This window comes from Dermacentor albipictus, chromosome 4 (assembly GCF_038994185.2).
Source record: "Dermacentor albipictus isolate Rhodes 1998 colony chromosome 4, USDA_Dalb.pri_finalv2, whole genome shotgun sequence".
Classification (NCBI taxonomy): Eukaryota; Metazoa; Arthropoda; class Arachnida; order Ixodida; family Ixodidae; genus Dermacentor; species Dermacentor albipictus.
Window position 1 is genome coordinate 171,896,467 of NC_091824.1, and position 12,544 is coordinate 171,909,010.

Genomic DNA, 12,544 nt, shown 5'->3' on the forward strand with positions numbered 1-12,544 from the left:
TAGGCGATTATCAAAATCAAGACGCTAAGAGAGAAGCAGGCAAATCACATTGGAAATTGAGATAAAGTAAAAGAAGGAAAGAAAAAAAGGGACAGAAAAAGAAAACACCAATAACAGCGTTCTATGCAGAAATGGCAGACAGTAAATAGAACCTTGTTATTCAGGCAATATGTTAGCAATAACGGTTTTACGACTAGGTTTCTCCAAGTCGCGTGACAGAAAGGTGCTATCGCGCTGCGTGGAATAGGGCACGCCGACGCTGCGCGACCGGTCCATGGATAATCCCTGCAACTGGTAGCAATGACATCCAAGCAGGGGTTAAATGCAATGTTAGCACAAGGGAGGGCGTAGTAATGCGCGTCCGTCCACGCATGTGAAGCGTCCGTATGCAGGCGAGTTTCGACGCCTTAGCGTTCAAGGAATATGCATGTAGAGAAGTCTACTTATGAGGGAACGCACAAGGCCTGGTGCCGACTCTCATATATAATCGCGCTAACGGTGGAAGAATTAGTAAAAATTGGCGCAGCTAATTTGTAGAAGGTTAGAAATTTAAAGATCGGCTTATAATTTTACTGCTAACGCACGAGGTGTATTCGTGCAAATGAGAGAAGTTGCTAGATCACAATGAATGTACCTTGAGCCTATAGCTTGAAGAAATGACGCCTTCAATAGCTTTTGTACACTGTCTTGAATCTTGACTTCTACGGATCAGAAAACCGTGTCCGCTATTCTTAGTGCTGTTATTATGTTCTGGTAGGTTGTTTTGAGTGCCAATGAATGCCAACCAGCAGCAATGCTTTTGAAACAGAAACCGTGAAATGCATAGCAGTAAACGGCCGCAAAATAGCCTCTGTCACGTGGTAATCAGACAAACAAGCAGGACGGACATAGAATAAGGGATTCGAGTCAAATGATCACTTTAAATAAACAGAAACCTAAAGACTCGGAAAGCACATACGATTTTTTTCTACTGCAACTACTGTTTTGTAGGAAACAATACGCGTAAACTAAGAAGTAAGGGTTCAGTAATTTAGTACAGCTGAGCTATATTAGCGTCAGGGAATAGTCATTTCAGGGGTGTTTGGTTTTAAGCTGTGAGGCTTTTATGCCTAAATAAGCTCTAGCGTGCTACAGGCTTGAACGGGATTGGATTGAAAAAACTTTAATACAAGTCCTGCAGAACGCACGTCAGCACGCAGTGGGCGTCTCCCACGCAGGGACCGACAGGGAGCACGTGGCGGCCGCTGCTCGAGCCTGCTGGACGGCCCGGCCCATTGCTGGTCCTGTAGGATTCGTATGGTCTTCTCCCACTTGTCGGAGGTAGAATCGGGCGCAGCGTTTCTGCACTTACAGAGCACGTGTGCGAGTGTCACCATGACCCGGCACTTAAACGGGTCTCGCATGAAAGAAACGCTGTTGCTTACTGACGAGTAGGGTGGTAAGTCCAATAGGCATATTGCGGAAAACGAGAAGCTGAATTCTAACACCGGCTACAATTGGTGATTTTAGGTACAGGCGCCCAAATCTTTAACTGGCGTGCGCGAGCGGCGACTTTTCCGGGCGTCAGCGCCGTATGACGGGGCGAGGCTGGAAACAGCCTAGCAGACGATTGGCCCAGCTGAGCGGGCTTTGTCCGCATGCGCTTAGCTTCAGACTGTTTCCAGCCTCGCCCCGTCACACGGCGCTGACACACCGAAAAGTCGCCGCTCGCGCACGCCAGTTAAAGATTTGGGCGCCTGTACACAGATTCACATTTCACGCCACGAATGGTGTGTTACGTGTACTAGAACGAGCAGCTGTGCGCCCATGTCAGAGATGACATGTCGTTTACGCGCACTACGGGTACTTATGATGCAGCGGGACTCCGACGCCACGGCGTGCTTGAGTCGCTGCCATCTGTGGGCGGGAAACCAGCGCTGGTGGCACGTCGTTCCTTTCTGCACATCCAATTTACGCTGGCCTAGCAACATACAATGAACTACTATTCCCGATTACGATCAATCCAGAATGAGGAATGAAAACTGAACGAATCATGTGAAACCCGGCACGTTCACAGAAATGTGCCAAGCGGCCCGCTAGGCTTTGTGAACCAGATCTACGAGCACTTGAAAAGGAAACGAGAGAGATGTTTAGACCCCCGAAAGGTTCACAGAATCATCGTTAAGCATAAAGATGCCGAAGTCATCAGTGGCGTGTAAATCCTAAATAGGTTCCCGAACACGCGATCGAGGTCGCCGCACAGAAGAAAGCGCGCCGGAAAGTCAGAAAGCGCGACAGCTCATCAGACAACTCGTTAAGCGCGCCGATGTCTCGACTATAAAGAATGTTTGGACACGCCATTTCCGGGTCGAAAGAGGAAACCCTAAGTGGCGGGCGCGCGAACGAAGTGACAAGGCGGCGCAAGGGGTGATGGAGGCCAGTGCGTTCGGTTCGAGCTTGCCTCTGCGAAACCGAGATAGCAGCGTCGGCCGGGCGTTTATCGGCTCCGATGTCAGCGAAAAGCTAGCGATATTGGGCATCAACCGTCCCAGACGAGATCAATACGCGGCGGCGTTGCTCTGCATTTCCGCTGGCCCCGGCCGCAGCGCGCCTGGCCTGTTTATTTGCGCAAGCGGAGCTATTTCCAGCACCGCTCGCAGTTCCTCCTCGGCCGACCACGTGCCCAGAGGCGGGTGCCCGCTCGGACGGCGGTGGCCGGCACCGCGCGAGCGGCCGGCCGCGCAGAACTGGGGTCGCTTGCCCCTGCGAAGGCTGGGCGCTGCGGAACGGTGAACGGTACCGACATGCGCGTACAGACGCGTTTGTGCACACACAGCGCCCGAGTGCTTCGCTGCACAGCAAGAGTAACACAGCAGCGCAATACAGTCGCAGCTGCGAGGCTTTCTCACGCTAGGCGGCTGCTCACGAGCGTTGTCTTTCAGAGAGAGCAGTCACGCGAAAGTATCGACTCATTTGCTTCGCAGTGCACCGGTCATGCGTCCTCGACAGAACAGTGGACGCGTGTGCCGCCTGCACACGCGGACAAGTGCGAAATGTATAAAGCTGTGTCCCGTGCAAATACCTACTACACAAAAAATGACCTTCCAGAAAAAGTGAACAGTTAGACAACGGCACACAGACGCAACTTGAAATCGCCGCGTAAAACGACGGCAACACGAGCGGCGAAGGAACCAGGGCGAGCACTGTCCCGTGCAGAGGGCTCGGCCAGCGTTTTTCTCTCGTCGCCGTCGTTTTCCGCGTTGATTTGACGCATGCATCCCTTTCAACGACTAGCGCAACTACCTTTCTCCCCTTACAGACACTTACAATATGCTCCCAGCTGGGAGAGAGAGAGAAAGGGGAACGATCGCGATTCGCAAAGAGATACACAGCGCACATAGATCAATGGTGGAATAGCCTTGACGTGATAGTCAAGCGTGCGATGTCTCGCTCCCAATATAGGATGCCTTGCGACGTCGCAACATTTCTGCTGCCGGTATGGAGAACCTGTGCGGATGTAAAGAGCCTTAGCACTGCGTCCGTGAGGTCGCGTGCGCTGCACGCAAGTGCTTCGCAGAATGCCGCACGACGTAAAGCGCAAATAAATTGGCATGTGGCTGGTTGTCTCTGATGCCATCATTTTTTGTGAAAACGCGGAATGTCGCGCTGTCCTGAAGGACACCAGAAAGATGAGAGCGGCATGCCAGCTCTCGCCAACATTGATAATCGTGAAGGGGAAAGAGAGAGAGAGAAGTAGGTTTAATGAGAGCAGAAGCCGAGAGGTTGCCGGAGGAGCATGTCCCTGGCCTACTATTACGCACTAGAGTAAAGGGGACGGGCAAACGCAGGAAAGTAGAAGGGATCGAAGAGTGATGATGAAAAGCTACTTTGTAATATGCGCCTGCTGTCCCATCAGCCCAATTTGGTCTGCCACGGAAGACAGAGAGATAAAAGTAATAAGAGAAGGGCAGTGAGGTTAACCAGGCTGGGCCTGGTATAATCGGCACTGGGGAAGGGAGAAAAGGGATTGAAAGGGCATACAGAAGAAAGAAGTTCGCAGTTTGCACTGTTACACACAGAAGGGTTCATCGATGATTCAGTCACAGGCGGTCATACAGGCTGGTGCACTTCAAGAAACACAGCAGCACCTTTGTGGCCTTGCACATAGCAGACGCACCAGGCCATAGCCCAAGATCGTAGGGGAAATGGCAGCAAGATGTACGGAGCACTTGCCTATAGAAAAATTTCCAAAGCAACCCCTAGCAACGTCAGCCGACGAAAAGTTCGAGAATCGCACAGACCAAAAGAAAACAAGAACTGAATCACCGGGAATGCAACAATGTCAGCGTTAGAAACTCGACATTCGACAGCGCCAAATTGATTGATCGCTTGAGTGCATGCTTCATTGATTGACTGACTGATTGAGTGATTGATTCGTTTTATTGTTTCAAAGCAACACAGAATCTGAAACACCACAGTGAACGCCCTTTGAATTTTTGACCCCCACCCTTTATCCGAGCTACATAGGAATGCTGCCACCATATTCGGTAATGGAACCCGCGTCTCACGGTCTGCAGCAGGGCATTACAGACACTGAAACACCGCGGCGTGTGCAAAGAAAATTTATGTATAGGCACATGGGAAAAGAAGTATCGCGCCGGCCTTAAAATATGCTTCAGGGAAAACCGATAAAGCTATTCGGCGCTGCGGAGGGGCCCTCGAGTGTCAACGACAGTGTTTAGAAGAGCGGGCGCCCCGAACAAAGCCCGCGGGGCAGCCCTCCGACGGCGGGCGATGCGCGGCCGGTCCCTCACAGTGCACGGGGCGCTGCGCATCGCGGAGCGGCAAAAGGCTCGCTTCCCTGATGGCTGCTGTCGCGAGGCAGTCATTACTTATCGAACCGCGGTAATCAATGGGGTCCACGGATCCAGTTTCCTGCGGGCTCCCTTCGGCCGACCGCTAATGGCCTCCTGACCTTGCGCTCCATCGGCTCCTCCTTGTGCCGCCGCGTTCGCTCAAGTACGCGACCGCAGTGGCGGAGAACGTCATTATTCTTCCGCCCTCGGCTCGCGCTAAAACCCCGCATTGTATCAAGTTGCCCAAATACCAAGTCCGGCCCGGTGATAATGCGCCACTTCAGAATGGCTAGCCTATATAGTTACCCGTGTGTGACAGGCTAGTGCGCAGGTCCCGGCGGCATAACCACGACGAAACGCGAAAATCTGTTACAAGGCGGTTTGAACTGCATTCTCGCAGCGGCCATCGACGAAATATCGACAATTTCAGTTGCGCCGCTCTCATTAAAATCACAGAAGGAAAGCGCATTCCTCCTAAGCTTTATAGCGGCTTGTGCTCGCAAGCGCGCTTGCAGACTATATATCGCTGGAGGCCGCGGAGCATAGGGACCGTGACTCCGAGGCCTCGTAAAAAACTGTTTCTTGCCTGGTGCTAACAATAAAAGTAGCGTTCACGAATAGGGCGCTTGCTTTCTACACTGGTGAAATCAAAGGTGTTCCGCTGAGGTATACGGTCGGTGACCAATCTATCGCTCATGCATTCCGTTAGAAACTTGGTAACATGAAATTTTTAACACTCACATGAAGTATAGCCGTGCTCTTATGCGTGTCTGCGTTCACATAAGAGAGGTCATGCTGTGACCCATGTTTCCAAGTGAACAATCACGTCCGATGCCAGTTCTGCAATAAGCGGTGACAAATCTGCACCCAGCGGATTCCGGCTTCATAACTATCGAAAACCTGCAGCACGTAGCTTAAGGAGGGCAGGAACAGCTTTGCGTCACATTGCAACGTGACCGCGATAGGCATGTAGTTCAGGATGCAATATACTTTGAGCAGTGCGACTTGATTAGGCGGTGTCGATCTGCAGAACACAGCAGCGATGCAGTGAAAGTGTTATGGTTCTCAGTAGCCTCTGCGATCTCAACATGCTGTACAGCGTACGCCGCCACAGATATTGGAGGCTGTAATTTATTGTTATTTTAAATGCATACGAATGGAAACGCAAGCCTCACTAAAGTTGGATATCCCCAAATTTCAACTACACTAGTCAGGCAAGAATAAAGAAGGCGTGCTGTGATGGTCATCGTTCGTTTACAGGTGACATTAAGACAAGTTCCCATGCATCATGAGCGTCAACATTATTCATTGGCATGAAATATTCAGCGCTAAAATCAAGTATGCGAAAACACAAGTTGGTATTAGCTTAACAATCCGACTATGCACCATCGGGTCTACTGATGACGCATTATCTGAACACCAAGCATTGTTCGCGCATCCATGTAACCACGAGAACGCGAAAAAATAACGCATGAAGCATGTTCGTCTTTCATTCTGACGAGATAGAGGTGCAAAGTTAATAATCCACGCCACTAACTAGATGCCGTGGCACTTGAATAAAAGATACGGTGTGACAAAGCAGTGACTCCGAAGGATGGCCGACAACAATAATGAAGCAGCGCTGCTTCCTGTTGGCCCTCCTTTTTGCGCGTATACGCGACTAAGAGCCCCTCATCCGGCGATGCGTAGAACGCCGTACTGAACAGGGCATGCGAGGAGGGCGAACGGAACGCCGCGTCATCTCATTCGAAGAACAGCAGACACCATTCTAAATGTTGTTGAAGCAAAGTGTCGAACCGAACTGGCGCTTCCATTCTTGCTACGCTTCTTTCCTCACTAGTTCTCCATTCTTTGCAAGCGATCCTTGACTTCAACCCCATCGCGAATGTGATGTCAATCAATTTGCGTATACAGTAAAAAGAATGTGCGGCGAAGCATACGTAAAGAATCTCATATACCGAACGCCGGTGTGCTGATTATGTTAGCGTGGTGTCATCGATTGAGGTGGACTTGATGTATTCGGGAGTTCTTAAAAGCGGGTGGAGGGGGAGAAGTTTAGAGTGTGTTCTTCTTATTATTAAAATTGTTATTTCTTTATTACCTGATGTCTTGTATAGGCAGGCTTTCCCGTGCACGTCAGTTGCCTAAAATATCCCCACTACAAGCACTTTTCAAGGCGAGATAAACACTCACTGCCGTATTCTGGAACGTCCTTACAGTCGGCACGCCACCTCGACTTGACCGCGTGGATGGAAGCATTCCTTTTCGACTGTGTACGTATATACACGTAAAGATGGTAGAAATTAGAATGGCCAGGATGAGATTTATAATGGGGTAAAAGACCGTAAATAAGCCTTCTCTCTTTTCGAGCCAAGGCAAGCGTACAATGCACGGTTCTCCGCCCACTGCGCACACGCGATTTACCACGCCATCGATGGGCAACATAAACCTGGTAGATGCCAGTGAACGCTCTATACGGTAGTGTCCACTGTGCGTTCATAATTTAAAACTGCTACTGAAAGTTCAGTGATCCAGACAGCTTGCTTATGGAATGACCACATAATTTCGGGGAGAACCATAGCGATAATATATGCAACGTTTGTTTTGAGACGAGTTTACGGAGAATGTGCGCCACCGCGCAGAATTGTGTGCTCACGTATACGGGCAGGCGTCGCACAGCCCCGAGAGCGGGCCGTATAATTTTCGCGGTGCGAGGAAGGCAGGTACCGGTGCGAAAGCGAGCAGACGTCCGACTGTGTAACAGGCCCGGCCAGAAAGGCCGATGCGTTCGTCGATGCCGTCCTGCGAGGAGAAAGGCAGCACGGCGGAATACACACGTGAAAGGGCGCCGGTGTCTCACGCGAGCTGCGGCAACCAAGAAGTGAAGGCACTTCTTGGTTGCCCGGGGTGGAGGACAATAGAAGCAGCGGCGGAGGGGCCTGCGCATCGATTGCCGATACATATCGCGCCGGCGACAGCAGCCATCCCTGGGACGGCGGCGGTGTATCATACTGCCGTCGTTGCCAACGCGCTCGCACACGTCGAAAGGCAGCGGGGGCTATAGGAAGCAGCGCGCCACGCCCGTGGCAGCAGGCCAACACGTGTACGCGGTCGCGCAAACACGACCCGACACAATTGGCGCGGGGTCGCGGCGGCAGCGCCGGCTTTTGCCGCATCGCTCGACGAGGCGCGCTCCGAAAGGAAGCGTCACAAAGCACGAGCTTCAACGGAACGGGGAGACGAGGCCTTCCTCGGCCCGCAGATTCAATACGAAAGCAAACAATCCACGTGCACCTATGAAACAAACCAAGTTTAGTCAGTGATACAAAGCTAAAGCTGCTCTTACGGTACGGTGATGACTGCTACTGTTTTTGATTGATGGCGACGCAATATTAAGAATAGAAACCTGTCTGGCAATCACCGCTTACCAATGGAACTATCCAGCCCGGAATGTTTGGGCACGTTGGCGCAATACTAATAAAGAATGACAGCACCAAGGTCCAGATGCTGGTCTACGATGCAGCGATTTGATTTACGCCTGTACGTACTTTTCCTTCTTGGTTCCGGTCTAAATGAAGTTTTAAATCGCAGCTCTCACGCGCCCGTTCCTGCCGTTCCTGCGGCTAACCGGGCGAACGAGCAAAGCGAAATGAAAGAGCGAACACGGAGTGGGAGATGAGACGCGAGCCGCGAAAGACGGAGACCAATGAGAGCGGCCGCTTCAGTTACGTGCTCGTAGATAACATGCGGACCCGCAGGACCGCTACTATCGTTTGCTCGCGTCAGCTATCGCTCGCGCTTGTTTGGTCGGCCTGATTTGGTCTCGTTCGCACTTGTTTCGATTGTCATGGTTTGTGATCGTTTTGTAATCTGATTTTATGCGCAACACGAATTGTGCAGTACTTTCTGGAAGCTACGTGGCATCAGCAATTACACTGCAACCTTCAACGATTTATGTATAAAAGCCTGCGCTTGACCTGCAGATGAGATTTTCGACGATGTCGACTCTGCTATACGCGTATCTCTCACATTCTTTGCCTTAATATATCGCGAAATGAAAACATGTATAGAGCTGCGCTCAAATTTCGCATTATGGAGTATCGTAATCGTCGGTGAATTTTTTTCCCCTTGAAGAATGCTCGAACACACTAGAAAAAAAAATTGTGGATCCCACGGATATGTGGGAATCGATGTAAGCGAAGCTTTGTATGCTGTTTGATTTGACTGACAATAATTAGCGATGAAGTTGGCAGCGAATGTGTAATTTCTTAAACGTTTAGTCCAATAAGAGAGTGGTGAGTTTCTGTTAAACGTTACCTTGCGTGCACCACTGCTGTTTGTCTGCGTATAGTCCACAGAACATACATGGCGGCGTGCTTGCTTGAGGCGTTGCTGCGCATCATTGTTCATAATCTCTGACAGGGTTCAGTATTATCGTTGCCTCACATGGCAAATCGCATTATGTCAGAAGTGTTAAACTTTATTTGAATTATGGGGCCACACATAATTCAATTAATTATTATAATGATATGTATACATTGTAAACATACATTCGTGGTCCGCACCACGTTCTGCTGTGTAGCGAAGACGCCCCTGTTCCTCGAGACGCTTCTTTCGGACCTGGGTGTCCTTGATTCAGGGTGCACGCATTGGAGCCATTTTGCTCGCGCGCGTTTACGTGCTTTTTCTGCGTACGTTGCTAGCACGCTGTTGAGACGCCAGCTCCAAGCGCTCTCGAGCTATGGACGAGTGTAATGGTTACACTATCATAGCCCAGCGCGCGACCTCCACAGCCTAGAACCTGCATTTTTATGCGAAGCATATTACGAGAGCTCAACCCAGCTCCTCAGGCGCGGCGGTGTCGCCTTGAAACCACGTGACACCGTGACGTCACGACAGAGGAGAAGTGGCTTTGGCTCAACTCTTGCAAGACGGGCTGGGTGGGAATCGAACCAGGGTCTCCGAAGTGTGGGACGGAGACGCTACCACTGAGCCACGAGTACGATGCTTCAAAGCGGTACAAAAGCGCCTCTAGTGAATGCGGTGTTGCCTTAGAAACGAGCTGTTTCTAAGGCGTGCGTCTCTTGCTCAGGCGCACATTTCGTTGCCGCGCCGAACGCTACTTTGCTCGACGCTCACCGCGTCCAATGCGGGGCGCGTAGTCGCTGCCCTGTAGCCCATTGTCTTACACCCCTTGGCGGGTCGACGGGAACCCTGTCGCGTTCCACTCTTGAAGGCGAAGCAGAGTAACGCATGAGTTGTTTCTCCGTCTAGCCGAACCAAATATAGCCAAGCAACAGCAGTTCACCAGGCTAAACAGTGGTTCAACAACTAAAATAAAGGCTAGTATGCTTCGCATCCTGGGCTTAACCTTACCTAAGCCACAGCCATTTTTTTTTTCGCACAGGAAAGCAAGCACAACACGTGTCATACGCACAAACTGCCAAACGCTGCCGCGGTGGCACCGGCCGGGATGGATGGATGCACGGATGCTATGAGCGTCCCCTTTGGAACGGGGCGGTGGGTTGCGCAACCAAGCTCTTCTTATTATATTGCCTAATGTCCTATCTATCCATATTAAAAAAAAAGAAAACATGAGGAATTCTCATCACCAACATTTCTGAACCCCTATTGGGAACTTTGTCTTTGTACGCCACCACGCTGGTGAGACGCCAGCTTCAAGCGCTCTCTTCAGGATACGGACGATTGTAATGTTTACCCTATCACAGCCCCGGAATGAGCAGAGGTGAACATTATCTGGTGGTGTTTCGAGAAACCCAGCGGCGCGGGTGGGCATGACCACGCCAACAGCAGCGCCCTGAAAGTCAGAGAAGACGTTAAGAAAGCCTCGCTTCAAAAGGCAACTCGAGAAAATGAAAAACGGATACGCAGAGCTACTAAAACCATGCAGTATAGTTGAAGCAGGAACTGACGCCAGAGCAGCGGGCGACTTCCCTACGTTGTTTGATTAGGGTGGCGATGTGGGCTTATTGGTGCATCTTGATTAAAGATGGCTGAGCGTAGGGAAACACGAGGAAAATAGAAGGAACATTGTACGCGCCGGCGCTGCTAACGTCAATAATTTTTTATTCCTTTGCCTAACCGAACAAAGCTACCTTCAGTAGACGACGTCACAGATCAGGTGACTCGCTGACAGCTTCTGAGACGTTGATTAGGAATTCGTTTGCGCTTGTGCCATCGACTCGGTATCGTCTTCGGGACTCGCACTTAGGATGATGCTCGTGCTCTGGCCAAGCGCACTTAGGCGGGAACGTTCGCGTGGTTTCGGTGCCAGGGCTCGTATTGACAAAATCGCCCTGAGTAATATCCGTTCCCTCACACTACCCCAACTTTATCTATCCTGCGTGCCCTTTTTTTCTTTAATGCGGCGCCTGGCACTTTCAGTTCATGAATGACACACGCGTCTTAGCGTGATGTAGCGTCTTGACACGAAAGTTTCGAGCGAAGAGCGTGCCCGAAAGTAAATGCATGTAAGATACGTGATTATTGTGTGGGGACAAGATAAGTCCCAAAGGGGTGTTCCCCCCTCCCCCACTCTCTTTTTTTCGCAGATACCGGTGTGATACCGATGCGCCATTGCCGCGGTGATGGCCAGTCGTGGACAGCTCGTACAAGTTTTGTGAACACCACTCGAGGTCTTGGGCTTCTATAACGATGCACCGAATTGCTTAGAGTGAATTCAGAGGAAGAAACAACGACGGCTGCTCCGGCGGGGGCGCAAGAGAACAATGTTTAATCGGGGCCATGCCGTTGAAGGCGACACGCGAGGCAGGCAGCCGGCCATTGTAGGCTGCGACACAAGAGAGCGACGTAGGAGGCAACGCCTGTCGCTGGTCCGAGCAAGAAGAAAGGGCGCACAACACGGCGACGACCAGCGGGCGAACCCAGGGCGCGCTTTTGGAAACAATTTGCAGAGCTCCATCCATCATGGCGAACCCGTGCGGCTCGGGAGCCACGCGGTATTGGCGGCGAGGCTGAGCCGCCCCGAGCTGTCGCTATTTGCCGCTTTGCAAAGGTTTTCGCGTCAAATTGATTGGGAAAAACGAGCGGCCTCGGCTCGTCCGGCCTGCCGCTGCAGGAGCACCACAGCCGAACTGCGAACGGCTTCAGACATGCGCAGGAGTTGCGTGCAGTGCTTGAAACCTGGAACGACGTATACCACGAATAGAGACAAGATGTGCTCAAGTAGCGCCACATACCTCCATTATGCCCACTCCACATGCCTCCACCTTCCAGATCTGCGGATATGTTGACGGCTTTGCCGAGTATGTACTAGTACAGAATTGAAGAAATGCGTCGGTAGTTGAACAGGCTGAACGCAAACATTTGTGGCAGTACTGCTAACCCGTAATTGGGCAATAAAAGATAAAGCTGTGACTCTTTGTGAGAGCTATGAAGAAAAAATAAACTTAGTAGCGTGATGTAGTGCAACAAGTATTCGCGAGTCAAGGTTTGAAGCCATGTTTCCTCCGTTTATGGCTTCTTAGCTAAAGAGCACTACACCAGTGAGATTCACTGCGCCGGCAGCGCGAACGAAAGCATAACGGTGCTAGAGACGTTCTTACTGGACCTTGCTTTGCGTTCGTGGGGCTCCCAGTAGGATTTTTAGTACAAACACCGTGGCCGGCCGTCTTTGTTGAAGGGCCCCTCACCAGGTCTGGCCATTTCGAGCTGACAAGAGCAGAGCC

At 51.1% G+C, this 12,544-nt stretch overlaps 1 protein-coding gene across 9 annotated transcripts in view; it reads right to left on the reverse strand.

The window, feature by feature from the left end:
• bru3 (bruno 3) overlaps nucleotides 1–12,544 on the reverse strand; it is a 1,518,741-nt gene that overhangs the window by 336,035 nt on the left and 1,170,162 nt on the right. Inside the window, exon 2 of one of the 9 annotated variants that reach the window (XM_065432507.2) lies at nucleotides 1,188–1,341. The exons of the other annotated variants lie outside the window; for them this stretch is intronic. The gene's annotated coding sequence lies outside the window, so the exon portion shown is untranslated. The remainder of the gene's footprint in view (nucleotides 1–1,187; nucleotides 1,342–12,544) is intronic. 9 annotated transcript variants of the gene reach the window in all.